The 14177-nt window shown below is 51.8% G+C and overlaps 1 long non-coding RNA gene across 1 annotated transcript; it reads right to left on the reverse strand.

Annotated features, from left to right (window-relative positions):
* Positions 1-1212: 1212 nt before the first annotated feature.
* On the reverse strand, positions 1213-14126 carry LOC136331414 (uncharacterized). The gene is made up of 4 exons (XR_010730481.1): positions 13753-14126; positions 11198-11508; positions 5647-5710; positions 1213-1387 (listed from the first exon to the last, which is right to left on the reverse strand). It is a non-coding gene; the product is annotated as an uncharacterized lncRNA (long non-coding RNA).
* Between the last annotated feature and the right edge of the window lie 51 nt (positions 14127-14177).

Here is a 14177-nt window from a genome sequence, read left to right on the forward strand (position 1 = left end):
CAACTTAGGAGTAGAGCCCAGGCTCAAACAAAGTCCTCCTGCCAACCCCGCCCCACCCTAGCCCAGCCCCTCCACACCTGATGCTGTGCCCACCATCACTGCCTCTTAACTACAGGCAGGATTCTGTCTCTCTTGGGAAACTCAGCACCCACAACACAAGCTCCTCTCACCTCCCCCAACTTTCCTCCAGTCACAAATGGGAAAGGGATATCATCACTGTGCTCGTCCCTCATTGTACCGATGGGGAAACTGAGACCTGGATTGGTGCGGTGGCTGCTCCAGATCACTTAGCCAGGTGGCCAGGAGCCTTCTGACTCCAAGTCCCATGGTTTCCCTCATTTCTCCTTTTATCCTTCTACTCCAAGCTGTGCTAAGCTCCCAGGGGCCCTGGAATCTGGGGGCCTGTAGTGGGACCACTGTTTCTTCATGGGAGGTGGGTGGTACCCAGTCCAGGAATAGAAGGGCAACTGGAGAGGGACTAGGCCTGTATGCCTGCTCTTTGCCACAGCTGCTTGGATACCATCCCCCCACCACCTTGCCCCCCTGCCCCCCTAGCCTGCTGCAGAAAGAAAGGCCAGGGTGGGGCGGCCAGGTCTGTGGAGGCCCAGAGATCCGTTCAAGCCCCAGGACCACACAAGTAGATTCCAGGCTGGCTTCCACTGGCACGGCTCCCTTTTATTTGTTTCACCTCCTGGACTTGCACCTAAGAATGTGCTTGAAGACAGGATTCTCTGGTGTAAAAATAGTTCTTAAATCACAGCTCCCCCCACCCCCCATAATACTCAGATGGGGTAACAGCTCTAGAGGACAAGCTGTTTGTTGTAGGTCACAGACCAAGGCGAGGAGGGCTGCTTGCGGGGATCCGGTCTCCTGCCGCCCAGATGCATCGCCTTTTCCCCAAAGCTGCCTTTCAGGTCTTCCCCTGAGCAGGGCCAGAGTGGGGGCTTCATGAAGGCCTGGGCAGGGGGCTGACTCTGGGGTTCAACCAACAAACTCTGACAGCCAACCTGGGGGCCTATGCCATGCCCTGGGAAGGGAACAGAGGGATGAGTTAGACACCGTGCCTGCCCCCGGCAAGCTCCCCACTGGGGCCTGAACAGGAGAAGAATGGGTCTCTCCCAGTGCTGGGATTCAAATAGCTTAACAACCGGTTCTCTGCCCTAAGGACCGTTTTAAGTATAAAAAAAAACAATATGCTGAAAGGTAGCTTATTATTTCATGCATTTAATACTTAAATAAGAACAATAAAAAAGGTACACAAAACTCGATTATGTCATAAGAGTTTTAAAATATTAAATAATACCTGACAAAAAAACAGTAAAACTGTTATTTAAGATATTTCCATATTGCTTCTTGATTGGCGTCCTCACTTGCAATTTCTTTTCACCTGTGGACGGAATGAACATTACTACGGGGGCTTAGAATACGCTGTTGCGCAGATGAACGTTCAAAAAGAGCGAGGAATATTAGTTTGTGATTTCTACATTGGGTAGCTGCCAGGCGCCAACCTTAGAAAGAACCCTGATGACAAGTACCATTTTAACAACCGGTTTGCTGAACTCAACAAAAAATTAGGTATCAGTGCTGCTGAACTGGAACAAACCAGCTGAATTCCACCACTGGTCTCTCCAAATCTAACTCTAGACACCTCCTCCTGCCCTTTAAGCTTCTTGTTTCCCCCGCCAATGAGCCCTCAATCTTACCACTCTGCCCTTTTCCTGAAGTTGCTATGTCTCCCCCCTCCTCCCACCCTAATCTTTCTGGGCTCTTCTCCTCTCTTTCCCAAGTTAGCTCTATCTCACCCTAACAGCCTGGGAAAGTGCCAGATGAGGAAGACAGGACAGGGCAAGTGGCTTAGTAGGACGGTGATGCTGCCCCTCCCCCGGAGGGGTGGGCTGTCATCTTCTGCCACCCGTCCCTCCCTGGCGCTCAGCCCTGCAGGTGCAGCACCATTCCAGAGCCAGGACTAACACCTAATTTTTTAAAAAAATTTTATTGATTGATTTTAGTGAGAGAGGAAGGGTGAGAGAGATAGAAACATCAATATGTTCCCGTATGCGCCCTGACCAGGGATTGAACTGGCAACCTCTGTACTTTGGGAGGGTGCTCTAACCAGCCGAGCTATTCAGCCAGGGTCTAACACCCAATCTTTGCAGTCACGTGGAGGAAGACGGGAAAAATTGTCTCCAGCTTCCACACAGGAAGACCCAGGTTGAGAGATGGGCAATGGTGGCTGGAGGCCGGGGGTCACACAGCCGTTATCAGTCTGAGCTTGGCTTCAAGTACCCTTGACTCAAAACTAACCTCCCCTTACTGCTCCTGGGAGAGCTATTGTCCTGTGAGAGAAAGGGGTTGTGGGCTGCGCTGCCTCTGAAACGTCTAGGTCCGGGGATGTCTTTCCTCAGGCCGTTTATTCTTGAGTTTCCTCTAAAATCAACCTTTCTTTGCCCGGGACCCCCATGCCCTGCTCCCAGCACCTTCCGCCTCAGCTAAACCCTTGGTTTAAGGGATGGGGGCTGAATAGTCCCGGCTGCCCTACCCATGCACCAGCCCTCATATGGGCGCCCCAGCTCTGCCAGAGACTCAGGTAGTCACTGTCCCCAGCACACCCCCTTCTCTTGGAAAACAAAGACAGCTCTGGGCCTCAATATATGCCAGGCTCTCCTCTAAGACTTGCTGTGTTAGCTCACTGTACTCTCAGGTGAGGCCACGGAGGCACGGAGAGGGTAAGTGACCTGCCCACATAACCGGTAAGTGGTAAGGCAGGACTTAAACTCAGGAAATCTGATTTCAGAGAGAGACTGTTAACCACTGTGTCAGAGACCTCCACGCTCTCCTCTTTTCTAGACTAACGGGCAGCCCCAAATGATGACCATGTTTCCCAACCTCACTTGCAGCTAGATGTGGCCGTGTGCCGAGAGAGAGGAGGTGTGTACAGCTGCCAGGTCACGCCTTTAATTAGGACAGGTGAGCCCCTCCCCTGTTCCCCACTTCTGGCTGCAGGCATGGGCGAGCAGACTGGGACAGCTGCCACAGCCTCCTAACCGGTTTCCAGTCCAGCCTCCACACAGCGGCCAGAGAACTCTTTCCATAACATGAGTCAGATCACGGTGTTCCCCTACCCCAAGCCCTCAGTGACTCCACATTGCCTTCAAAGATGGGCAAGGTCTTTTCTTGTCTGGTCTTAAACTATCTTCCCAGTCTCTTCCCTTGACACTTTTATCCTCTGTCCTCATCCCAGATCAATCGTCAGGAAAATCGCATCTTTCCTTAACAATCCTTTCTTCCTCTGCCTTCCCAATTCCTCTTCCCACACCTGGCAGACTGCTAGGTACCCTCTGAGACCCAGCCCAAAGTGGTATCTCCTGTGTGCATTCTCTCCTGACCCCGCTAGCAGACTGAGCTGCTCTGTCCTCTGGTCCTCCATGGTCCGTGTATAGCCCTCTGGGATGGTGACAGCCTTTCTGTCCTGTCATGGTCTGGAGACGCATCCATCTCCCATCTTTACAAGGGTGAAACCAAGTCTGGGTTATCTGTTGGTTGTCAGTGCCCTGCACGGGCCCAGGCACCAAGCCAGCAGCAGTTAAGTTCAGTGAGTGATAGATAGAGAATGAATGTAAGTGTGTGTGAGTGCGTGTATGTTTCCTGGGTTGGCTGGAGGTCCAGGCAAAGGAGACAGGGAGGACATCTAGAAATAGCCTCTTCCCGGGCCCGAGACCAGACCTGCTGCCCAGATAAACTGGCCCTGAGGAGGAGGTGGGCAGAGACGGAGGTGTGGTTCAGGCAGCTGTGACCCTGATGCCCTCTGGGGTCAGCTAGCCAAGGCAGATGAGTCCTGCCTGACTTGGCAGCCAGTCCTGGCAGTCAATCCTCAATGACCTCAGTGACCAGGGAGTATTTCAGGCTGGGGCTGAGTGTCACCTGCTCCCTTGGCCTCACAGCTTATAGGGCAAAGGGGAGGCTGCCAGTCTACCCACTGAGGAGGGGGCAGGGACACTGGAAAAGTTTGTTCTCTCTCCTTTCCGGCCCCACCTCACTCTCTTCCCCACTCGGAAGTTCTCTCCCTGAACCACCAAATGCCAAAGTTTTAAGGTTTAAAAGGACCATCTGGCCCAAACCCTTCTATGGAGATGGGACCAGTGACAGGAAGAGACTGGCCCAAGGTGCAGAGCAAGGCAGGCCGAAGATGATCACAGGGAAAGGCAATGTGGAACAGCAAGTGGTAAGCCATGCAAGATCTAGAGCCAGTCTTCCTGGTTCCCATCAATAAATTGGGGATGGGGACAGTAGTGCCTACCTCACTGGGTCACTGTCAGGATTATAGGAGTTGTGAGAAAGAAAGCTGCCAAGTCTAGCCCAGCACCTTGGTAGGGGCTGTATTGATGAAAGCATTCCTTTTCTGTGCCACACGGTGCAGCATACAAAGCTTCTCAATGCCTGCGATCTCATTCGTTCCTTCTGACAACCCCGAGAGGTACATCGCTATCCCCCTCACACAGAGGAGGAGATAGGCAGAGAGACTGACTGGCCGAGTTCACGCAGCTGGTATCAGGCCTCTCAACTAGCCTGCCCGGGGTCTTTCCAGCTCCTCCCGCCTGCCAACGCCAGCTCATACACTGGATCCTCAAACGGAGACGGGGGCCAGAGAACCAAATGGAGAGCCAGCACTTGGGTCCTGATGTCGTCCTGAGCTCCTCTTATCCCTACACTGGATGACTCCATTGCAGAGAGGACAACATTACCCATCTGACATCATCCCTGCTTGACTCAGATCTCATTCTGCTGATCTCTTGGTCTTCCCACCTCCTACCCCTAGAAGGGAAAATCTCTCACCATAGGCTCCAGTCCTAGTTATCCCGGTCCTTCCTGTAAATGACTCCTTTCTTTTCCTATCTAGTGCTTCTGTTTACTACAGTGCCCAGGGGTGCTTCCCCCCACAGACCCCCAGCCACCCCCCATACCACAGGCCCCCGAAACAGCTCAAGCCAGGCCAACAGCCTTGGCTCTGCACCTGCTTCCTGGAACACACCTGGCCCCAGACTCCTGAGGCCGAGATCCACTCCCTGCCAGGCCCCTGCAGGCCTGCCAACTCGCCTCACCTAAAGACACACAGTGGCCACCTGTCCCCACCAACCAGGCTCACCAGGTCTCCTGGAAATGCCTCAATCTTTCCAGAATCTGGAGTAGGCTGCTGCTGAATGAAATGCACTCTGGCGAGTGACCATTGAATGATTTGTTCCAATCATAGTTTAGTTTAATATTATTTTTATCCTTGCACAGGCAAATTTTTCATTTGATAGAGCAGTAGTTTGGGAACGGAGCAAGAGGCAGCCCCAAGTCTAGGACTTGGTTTGAGTACTTCCTGGGAACAATCCTGTCCCCAGAGCTTGTTTGGAGATTTTAGCAGGGGAGTGCAGCCACCTGTATACCGTCCACTGAAGACCAGTCCTCTCCTCTATCTGAGAAGGCTGTCCTCTTCACACAGGGAGCGGTGAGGAAGGGGACACCTGCCTAGCCAGCCAGATCAGCCGAATCAACCCTGGCGATCAATGGGGTGACAGATACTGCAGCCAGATCGCCCTTGCATCCTGAGAGCTTCCATTGAGACTCAGGCTACACCTATGTGCCCAGAAAGGCAGCTCTCACCTGGGACTACTTGGGGCCTCACCGCACACCGGAAATGGCCCAGTCTCACGGCCCACATGGAGGACTGAAAAAGAGGACATGAGAAAGGATACTTTGTCAGGAGGAAAGCTGAGAATAGTAGCAGAATTTTCAAACAGAAAGAATACTGAAGAGGACAAGTGGCTTTCTTTGCTCTAGAAACTGTCCACTCCACAAATCCATGTGTTGGGTAAACCAAAAAAAATTTTTTTGACAGAGATAGAGAGAGAGAGTCAGAGAGAGGAACAGCTAGGGACAGATAGGAAGGGAGAAGAAAGAGAAGCATCAAATTTTCGTTGCAACTCCTTAGTTGTTCATTGATTGCTTTCTCATACATGCCTGGGGCGTGGCTATAGCAGAGCAAGTGACCCCTTGCTCAAGCCAGTGACCTTGGCCTCAAGCCAGCAACCATGGGATCATTCATGTCTATGATCTCATGCTCAAGCCAACAACCCCACGCTCAAGCTGGTGAGCCTGCGCTCAACCCAGCGACCTTGGGGTTTCAAACCTGAGTCCTCTGTGTCCCAGTCTGATGCTCTATCCACTGCACCACCGCCTGGTCAGGCAAACAAATATTTTTTTAAGTTTGTTCAGTTGTAGTGGGGCAGTGCCACGTGTGTACAGTCTATGGAAGGCTGCGGGTGCTTGCCTTCAGGGCGGCAGATTGTGCATTACAGATTGCCTTCCTGCCTCTGTGGGAGGGGTGGGAGGGGCGATTGTTTGCTGGAGAAGGGTTTTTTCCCCAGCCTGTTTTGCTTGGGAGTGCTGAGGCTGGTGGGGGCCTGTGAGGTGCTTGGGAACCCTGAGAGAAAGGGAAGCAGTCTTCCCTGCCTGTTTGCTTCTCCATCATTATGAGACTCTAATAAACAGAATGGCTCACCATCCTCTGGCTCCACAGTTCCTTTACCTTCTGCCTGAATCCAATAAGCACCTGCATTGCCACGATGGCAGTGGTCACTGACCTTACACCAAGGTCCGGGTTCAATCTCCAGACAGGACACATATCAGAATCAACCAATGAATGTATAAATAAGTGGAACAACAAATAGATGTTTCTCTCTTGACTGGGTTGCTCAGTGGATAGAGCATCATCTCAGCATGCTGTGGATGCAGGTTCAATCCCCAGTCCGGGAATGTAGGAGAAGCAATCAATGAGTGCACAACTAAATGGAACAACTCAGTGGAACAATGAGTGGATGCTTCTCTTTCTCTCCTCTCCCCTTTCCCTTTCTTCCTCTCTCTCTCAAATCAATGGAAAAAATTTTTTTAAATAGACTAAATAAACCTGACCCGGTGGTGGCACAGTAGGTTAGAGCATAGGCCTGGGACACTGAGTACTCAGGATCAAAACCCCAAGGTCGCCGGCTTGAGCGTGGGTTCACTGGCTTGAGCACAGGTTTGCCGGCTTAAGCATGAGATCATAGATATGACCCCATGGTTGCTGGCTTGAGCCCAAAGGTTGCTGGCTTGAAGCCCAAGGTCGTTGGCTTGAAGCCCAAGGTCGCTGGCTTGAGCAAGGAGTCACTGGCTCAGCTGGAGCCCCCTGGTCAAGTTACATATGCGAAAGTAATCAATAAACAACTAATGTGCCACAACCATGAGCTGATGCTTCTCATCTCTCTCCCTTCTTGTCTATCTCTGCATATTTGTCTCTTTCTCTGTCTCTTTCACAAAAAAAAAAGAAAAAAGTAACTAAAAAATGTTAACTAAAGAAGTAATGGTAGCCCTGGCCAGTTGGCTCAGTGGTAGAGCGTCGGCCTGGCGTGCGGGGGACCCGGGTTCGATTCCCGACCAGGGCACACAGGAGAAGTGCCCATTTGCTTCTCCACCCCCCCTCCTTCCTCTCTGTCTCTCTCTTCCCCTCCCGCAGCCAAGGCTCCATTGGAGCAAAGATGGCCCGGGCACTGGGGATGGCTCCTTGGCCTCTGCCCCAGGTGCTAGAGTGGCTCTGGTTGTGGCAGAGCGACGCCCCGGAGGGGCAGAGCATCGCCCCCTGGTGGGCAGAGCGTCACCCCTGGTGGGCGTTCTGGGTGGATCCCGGTCGGGCGCATGCGGGAGTCTGTCTGACTGTCTCTCCCCGTTTCCAGCTTCAGAAAAATACAAAAAAAAAAAAAAAAAAAAAAAAAAAAAAAGAAGAAGAAGTAATGGCTAGGGAGGAAGAGTATTCTAGGTAAACAGCAAGTGAGAAACATGGTGCCCCTACAAGTACTAAAGGTTGGAGTGATCTAGAGAGGTGGGCCAGAGCCAGAGGGCCATGGGGCAAGGGATGGGGGTCTTAGGCTGATGGCCCTGGGCAGGAGGCTGACAAGAGAAACAACTAACCTTTGTATTGCATGCCCAGGCTTACCTTACCTTATCTTCCAGAGGCCTTGGGAGGCCTCATGGGTATTTTGCAGATAAAATTAAGACTCAGAGAGAGATAGTGATTTGCCCAAAGACACAGCTGGTATGGAAGTAACAGAGGCAGACTAAAACCCAAAGAGTCTTACTCCAGAGGGAGGCCCTAAAGCCAGAGAGATGAATAGATCATTCATTCATTCATTCATTCAACATCCATTCATGCCTACTTTCAGCCAGGTACTCTTCTTGAAGCAGGATTTCAGTAATAAACTAGGCCAGGGGTCAGCAAACTCATTAGTCAACAGAGCCAAATATCAACAGTACGATTGATATTTCTTTTGAGAGCCAAATTTTTTAAACTTAAAGTATATAGGTAGGTACATAGTTATTAACTTAATTAGGGTACTCCTAAGCTGGTCTTTGAGTCACACTCAAGGGCCCAAAGAGCCGCATCGTGGCCACAGTTTGCCAACCACTGAACTAGACCACTGAAACAGATAAGACAAAGCTAAAGAGTTTGGGCCTTATTCTGTCAGCAACAGGAGGTCAGCTGGTTTCCAGAAGGTAGAGATGACTGTCCCTCCACCCTGAGCTGCAGCCCCTCCTCCCAGAGCAGGGAGAGCCATTGTTTTCTTTCCAGGGAGCGTTCAGCCTCAGGCAGCAGCTTCTGGGAAGCCAGGCAGTGTTGCGCACACCTTTATCTTTCACCATCTTTTGTCCTCTCAGACCCACAGTATCTAGAACTCTTGGGGAACTAGGAAGCGACTTCCTAGTGGCAGCAAGAACACTCCATTCCACCCACAGTGGCTGCAGTCCCCCTGCATTGTGAGCTCAGGGAGGTGTGGACAGAAAAGGGGTTCTCTTGAAGTAATCTCACAGGGTGATCTGATCATAAATTCCAAACTGAGCAAGTCATGTGGGTAGTCACACCCCATATCTTTGCCTTAAGCAAGCCCTATCCATTGCTGGTGTGCATCTAGGTTAATGCCTCTTTGAAATGCCCCCTTCCAGACTCCTTTTTTGTTTAATTTATTTTTTTGTGACAGAGATAGAAACAGAGAGAGGGACAAATAGGGACAGACAGAAAGGGAGAAAGATGAGAAGCATCAATTCTTCCTTGTGGCACCTTAGTTGTTCATTGATTGCTTTCTCATATGTGCCTTGATGAGTGTGTGTGGGGGGGGTTTATAGCAGAGCGAGTGACCCTTGCTCAAGCCAGTGACCTTGGGCTCAAGCTGATGAGCCTTGCTCTAACAAGATGAGCCCGCGCTCAAGCTGGCGACCTTGGGGTTTCAAACCTGGGTCCTCCACGTCCCAGTCCAATGCTCTATCCACTGTTCTACCGCCTGGTCAGGCCAGACTCCTCATTTTAATGCATAATCACCCCTCAGACCCCTATTTCCATTTTTTTTTTAATTATTATTTGTTGATTTGAGAAAGGAGAGAGAGAAAAGAGGAAGGACCAACTCATAGTAGTTGCTTCTCATATGTGCCTTGACCAAGCAAGCCCAGGGTTTCAAACCAATGACCTCAGCATTCCAGGTTGATGCTTTTTTTTTTTAAATTTATTATTATTATTATTTTTTTTTTTTTTTGCATTTTTCCGAAGCTGGAAACGGGGAGGCAGTCAGACAGATTCCCGCATGTGCCTGACCGGGATCCATCCAGCATGCCCACCAGGGGGCGATGCTCTGCCCCTCTGGGGCATCACTCTGTTGCATTCAGAGCCATTCTAGCGCCTGAGGAAGAGGCCACAGAGCCATCCTCAGCGCCCGGGCAAACTTTGCTCCAATGGAACCTTGGCTGTGGGAGGGGAAGAGAGAGACAGAGAGGAAGGAGAGGGGGAGGGGTGAAGAAGCAGATGGGCGCTTCTCCTGTGTGCCCTGGCCAGGAATCGAACCTGGGACTCCTGCACACCAGGCCGACGCTCTACCACTGAGCCAACCGCCAGGGGCCCAGGTTGATGCTTTACCCACTGCGCCACCACAGGTCAGGCAGACCCCTATTTCTAAAGCATGACAACCTTCAAGAAAGCACACAATCTGCCTGACCAGGAAGTGGCGTAGTGGATAGAGCATCAGACTGGGATGCGGAGGACCCAGGTTTGAGACCCCGAGGTCGCCAGCTTGAGCGTGGGCTCATCTGGCTTGAGCAAAAAGCTCACCAGCTTGGACCCAAGGTCACTGGTTCGAGCAAGGGGTTACTCAGTCTGCTGAAGGCCTGCGGTCAAGGCACATATGAGAAAGCAATCAAGGAACATCTAAGGTGTCACAACAAAAACTGATGATTGATGCTTCTCATCTCTCTCTGTCCCTGTCTGTCTGTCCCTATCTATCCCTCTCTCTGTCCCTGTAAAAAAAAAAAAAGAAAGAAAGAAAGCACATAATCTTGACTATTTTGTGATCCCATTCCCTCCTTCTTTCTCCCACCTCTATGTAATCTTCCTTATGTTCCCTCCTTAATCTCAAATGCACAAAAGAAGCTTCAAACTTATTCTCCAAAAGCATTTATCTCAGTCTGCTGAAATCTTGCTTCTAGGAGTAGCCTCTATTTGGCACAAGTAAATTTTTGTAAAAATTCTCTGTAGGTTTAGACATTTCTTACATTGAGAGAGGGCAGGGGTCATGGCTCTCCTGTTTATGCTGGATTGCCACTGTGCCCAGCACAGTGCCTGGGCATAGGAGGTGCTCCATTAAGATTGGTGGAATGGATAAATTATTTAAAGAGAGAAAGGGAGAGATGACGATACTCCTCTGCAGTATCTGAAGGCACTCAATGACCTCAGTGGGGAGGAGACTTACTTAGCTCAGTCTGTGCACCGCTGGGACAAATGCACTGGGAAGGAGAGCCAAAAGGGAGAAGGAGGGTTGCCATTCTTGAGTATTAGTGTATGTTAGGCTTTCTGTATGTTATCTCTTTTCATCCTCATAACAGCCCAGAGAAGTAAACGGCCTTCCTCCATCTGGAAGGAAAGGAGACTCAGAAGGGGGAAGAGACTTGCTTGGGTCTGTCGCTAGTAAGTGGCATGCTTGGGATTTAGAACCAGGCCTCATTCCAAAGATACTGCTTCTGAATACACCATGTACCAAGGGAAGATCTGGAGGATGTGGAGAAAGCTGACGATTCTGTGGCAGGCAGATACACAGAGCCCCACCACCAAAACCAATCAAAGAGAAAAATTCCCAGTACTTGCCAGAGGGGTGGGGGTGGTCAGCATTCACAGTCTCAGGCCCTGAAGGGGCAAAGGGGGTCTTCCATGTCCCTGGGTCAGTGGAGCCTCCAGCTCAGATTCTTTGGCCTTTATCTCTGGCATCTCTTCCTGTGCCAGCAGCACATCCCCCAGTGGAGGCATCCAGATGGCAGGGAGGGTCCAGGGAACAGCTGAAGATGCCGAGTAGGCCTCTCTCCCCCCTCCCTATGGCCCCATGGATCACCCGGTGCTGCCGGCCCATCTCATTGGCTCTCTCCTGGTTACTCATCTCTCCTCTTCTCCATCTTCCCAGCCTGTGGTTGCCATGGAAATGGAGAACAGTGACATCACTTTAGGGCAAGGGCTGGGAAGATGCTGCTCTTGGCAGGGATTGGTTTTGCTGCCTGCCAGATGTTACATCCACATCTGGACCTGCCAAAGGCAAGAATCGGGGACAGGGTTCATATTCCCTACCCTTGTCCCTCTTTCCCCAAATGTAGTGAGCATAACAGGGCAAGAAGGATACAAGTAACCGGAGGGATAAGAAGACTGTACATACTTAAAAAGGAAGATGAGTACCAGGTGGACAGGAGATAAAGTGTGGCTTAGGAGTCAACTTTGGTGACTCAGGTCAGCGTGTGGTGGGGACAAGGGGGTAGGACAGCAAGAATAGTGGGTCTCAGGTTTGTCTAGAGTTCCTCAAAGCACCACGCTGTCCAACACAGACAGGGCCCAAAAGAGGAGCAAAAAGACTTTCTGGCAGTATCCCCCTCAATCATCCCAGAGGTCTCTACAACCCCTTCCTCACAGCTGCAGCAGTTTCTAATTCTCTCTCAGAAGTAAGAAAACTGAGGATCAGGAAAGCAAAGCCGTCTCTCTGCCTTGGGTGGCCCAGCAGGTGAGAGACAGAGCTGTGACCACAGTCTTAGGACTCCTGTACTATCCATGGAGGTAACAGCAGCAGCAGCAGCAGGAGCAGCGCAGGAGTGAACATAACTTTTAAGTCTACCGTGCTCAGCATTTTAAAGGCATCATCTCATCTGATTCCCAAACACCTCTACGAGATAGTCATCAGCTCCATGTTCAAGATGAAATGGAGACTTGGAGTAGCTTAAGTGAACTGCCCACAGCCAAAGAGCTAGAACCCAGTGGAATCAGAATTGAACAGAGACCTCCTGCCAGCCTCAGCTCTTCACCCCTGCAGTATAAAGACATGTAGGGAGACAGCGCTGGTCCCTGTGTCTCCAGCCACTCTGAGGGAAGATGCCCTGTGTCTAAAGGCTGTGACCTTGAGTTAGAAATCATAGCACTCCTCCTCCCTGGGCACCTGCTCTGGCAGTGAGGTCACCAAGGCTCCATGCCCAGCCCTGAGGCCTGTCCCTGCAGCTTTGGCAGAAATAGGCCCCCTCGTCTTCTGGCAAGTGGACCTATCCAAAATAACTGAGACCTTGAGGGGGAGAGGGCTCTTCCTCTCTGGCCTCCTTCCCAGACAGGGAAAGGGAAGTAGGGGCAGATGTTCTCCATGAAACAGAGGCCCAACGAGGGGGGTGGGGTCCTGCCACACTGTAAATGTGTGGAAGAGCTGGCAGGCGCCCAAGACTGCTGGGCCTGCAGCTCCTGCATGTCCCCCCAGGTGGACCTGTGCTGGCTGAAGTTGTTAGGCACCACTCCCTTAGGCTGGGCCTCCTTCTATCAGGAATTTCCTTACACCTCCAGGTCTCTCGGAAGTCTCCTCTGAGCCCCCAGATCAGGCCAGGCTTCCCCTTAAAGCCACCGCATTAGTTTTGTGTCTGCGCACCCAAAGGTGAGCTCTGTGAGTGTGTGTCTTATTCGTGGTTGTCTCTCCAGAACCTAGCCCAGGACCTGGCACAAAGTAGGCGCTTTAACAACCAAAATGAGTGGCTCCTCTTAAGCTTTCGTTTGCTCCTCTGTAAAACAAGGATAATATCTACATCATGGACTTTGTTTTCAAAGTTCAGTGAGACAATGTAAATGCCCTCAGCATGCCATAAATATCAATATAACATAGGTCTTGTTAACGGTGCTTGTGAACTGTAAAGTGTCAAACAACCACGCAGCATTCTCCTTAAATGAGGTGCCTGCTTGTAGGTGTGCCGAGGTCAGAGAAGGGCAGCAGGTGGAGGTTCCAGCAGTCAGGCAGGTGAGGGACAGAATTTCTGAAGAAGGCTGAGTGGGGGAAGGACCGCAGCATTTGCCCCGCGCTGTGCGTCGAGGTCAGAAAAGCCTGGAGCATTGGCAAAGTGAATGGGGAGCTGGACTGTTGGGTGGAAAGGCGCGCGCAGGACATTCCTCGGGGAGGGGCAAGCACGTGTAGGGCGGTCATGGCGGGTCGGGCCAAGCTGTCGCCGCCGGAGCAGGCGGAGGGCACGGAGATAGCTCAGCCACCGATGGTGCCCTGGTGACTCTCCCCGTCACTGGGCAGTGGGGAGTGGTAGGAGAGCGCGGGTTCCAGAGTCAGCTAGACCAGGCTTGCATCCTGGGCTGCAATTCACTCTCATTTCCTGCGACCTTGTCAGTTCCCCTCTTAGTCTCCTCACCTGTAAAATGAGGAGCAAGATGCGTGCGCCGCGAAGAGTCAGCCTGAGCTTTCCCTTTGTAGGCATCAGACCAAGGGCGAGTTTCTTTCCTCCTCTAGTCCTCATCTCTGCTCTAACTCCAAGCTAGGGAGGAACTGGGGGGTGGAAGACGTCCGTGGCGCGCGCCCCATCTCGCGGGCACCGTGCCCCTAACAGCTTCCTCCTTAGATTCCAAAGAAGGCGTTGAGACCGGGGAAGGGAGCCGGTACTGCCAGCCCGGGCCAGGGACTCGGAGGCCAGGCACCCGCGCTGACGCAGGCTAGCCTGGCGCCACCGGCTGCCCCCTCCGCTTCAGTATGCTGGGGGATGGGCGGACAGCCCCTGAGGGGAGAGCTGCCAGCCCGGGGCTTCCTATTTCGGGAGGAGGGGGTGTGGGCCACGCCTCG

The sequence above is a fragment of the Saccopteryx bilineata genome, chromosome 3 (assembly GCF_036850765.1).
Source record: "Saccopteryx bilineata isolate mSacBil1 chromosome 3, mSacBil1_pri_phased_curated, whole genome shotgun sequence".
NCBI classification, from domain to species: Eukaryota; Metazoa; Chordata; class Mammalia; order Chiroptera; family Emballonuridae; genus Saccopteryx; species Saccopteryx bilineata.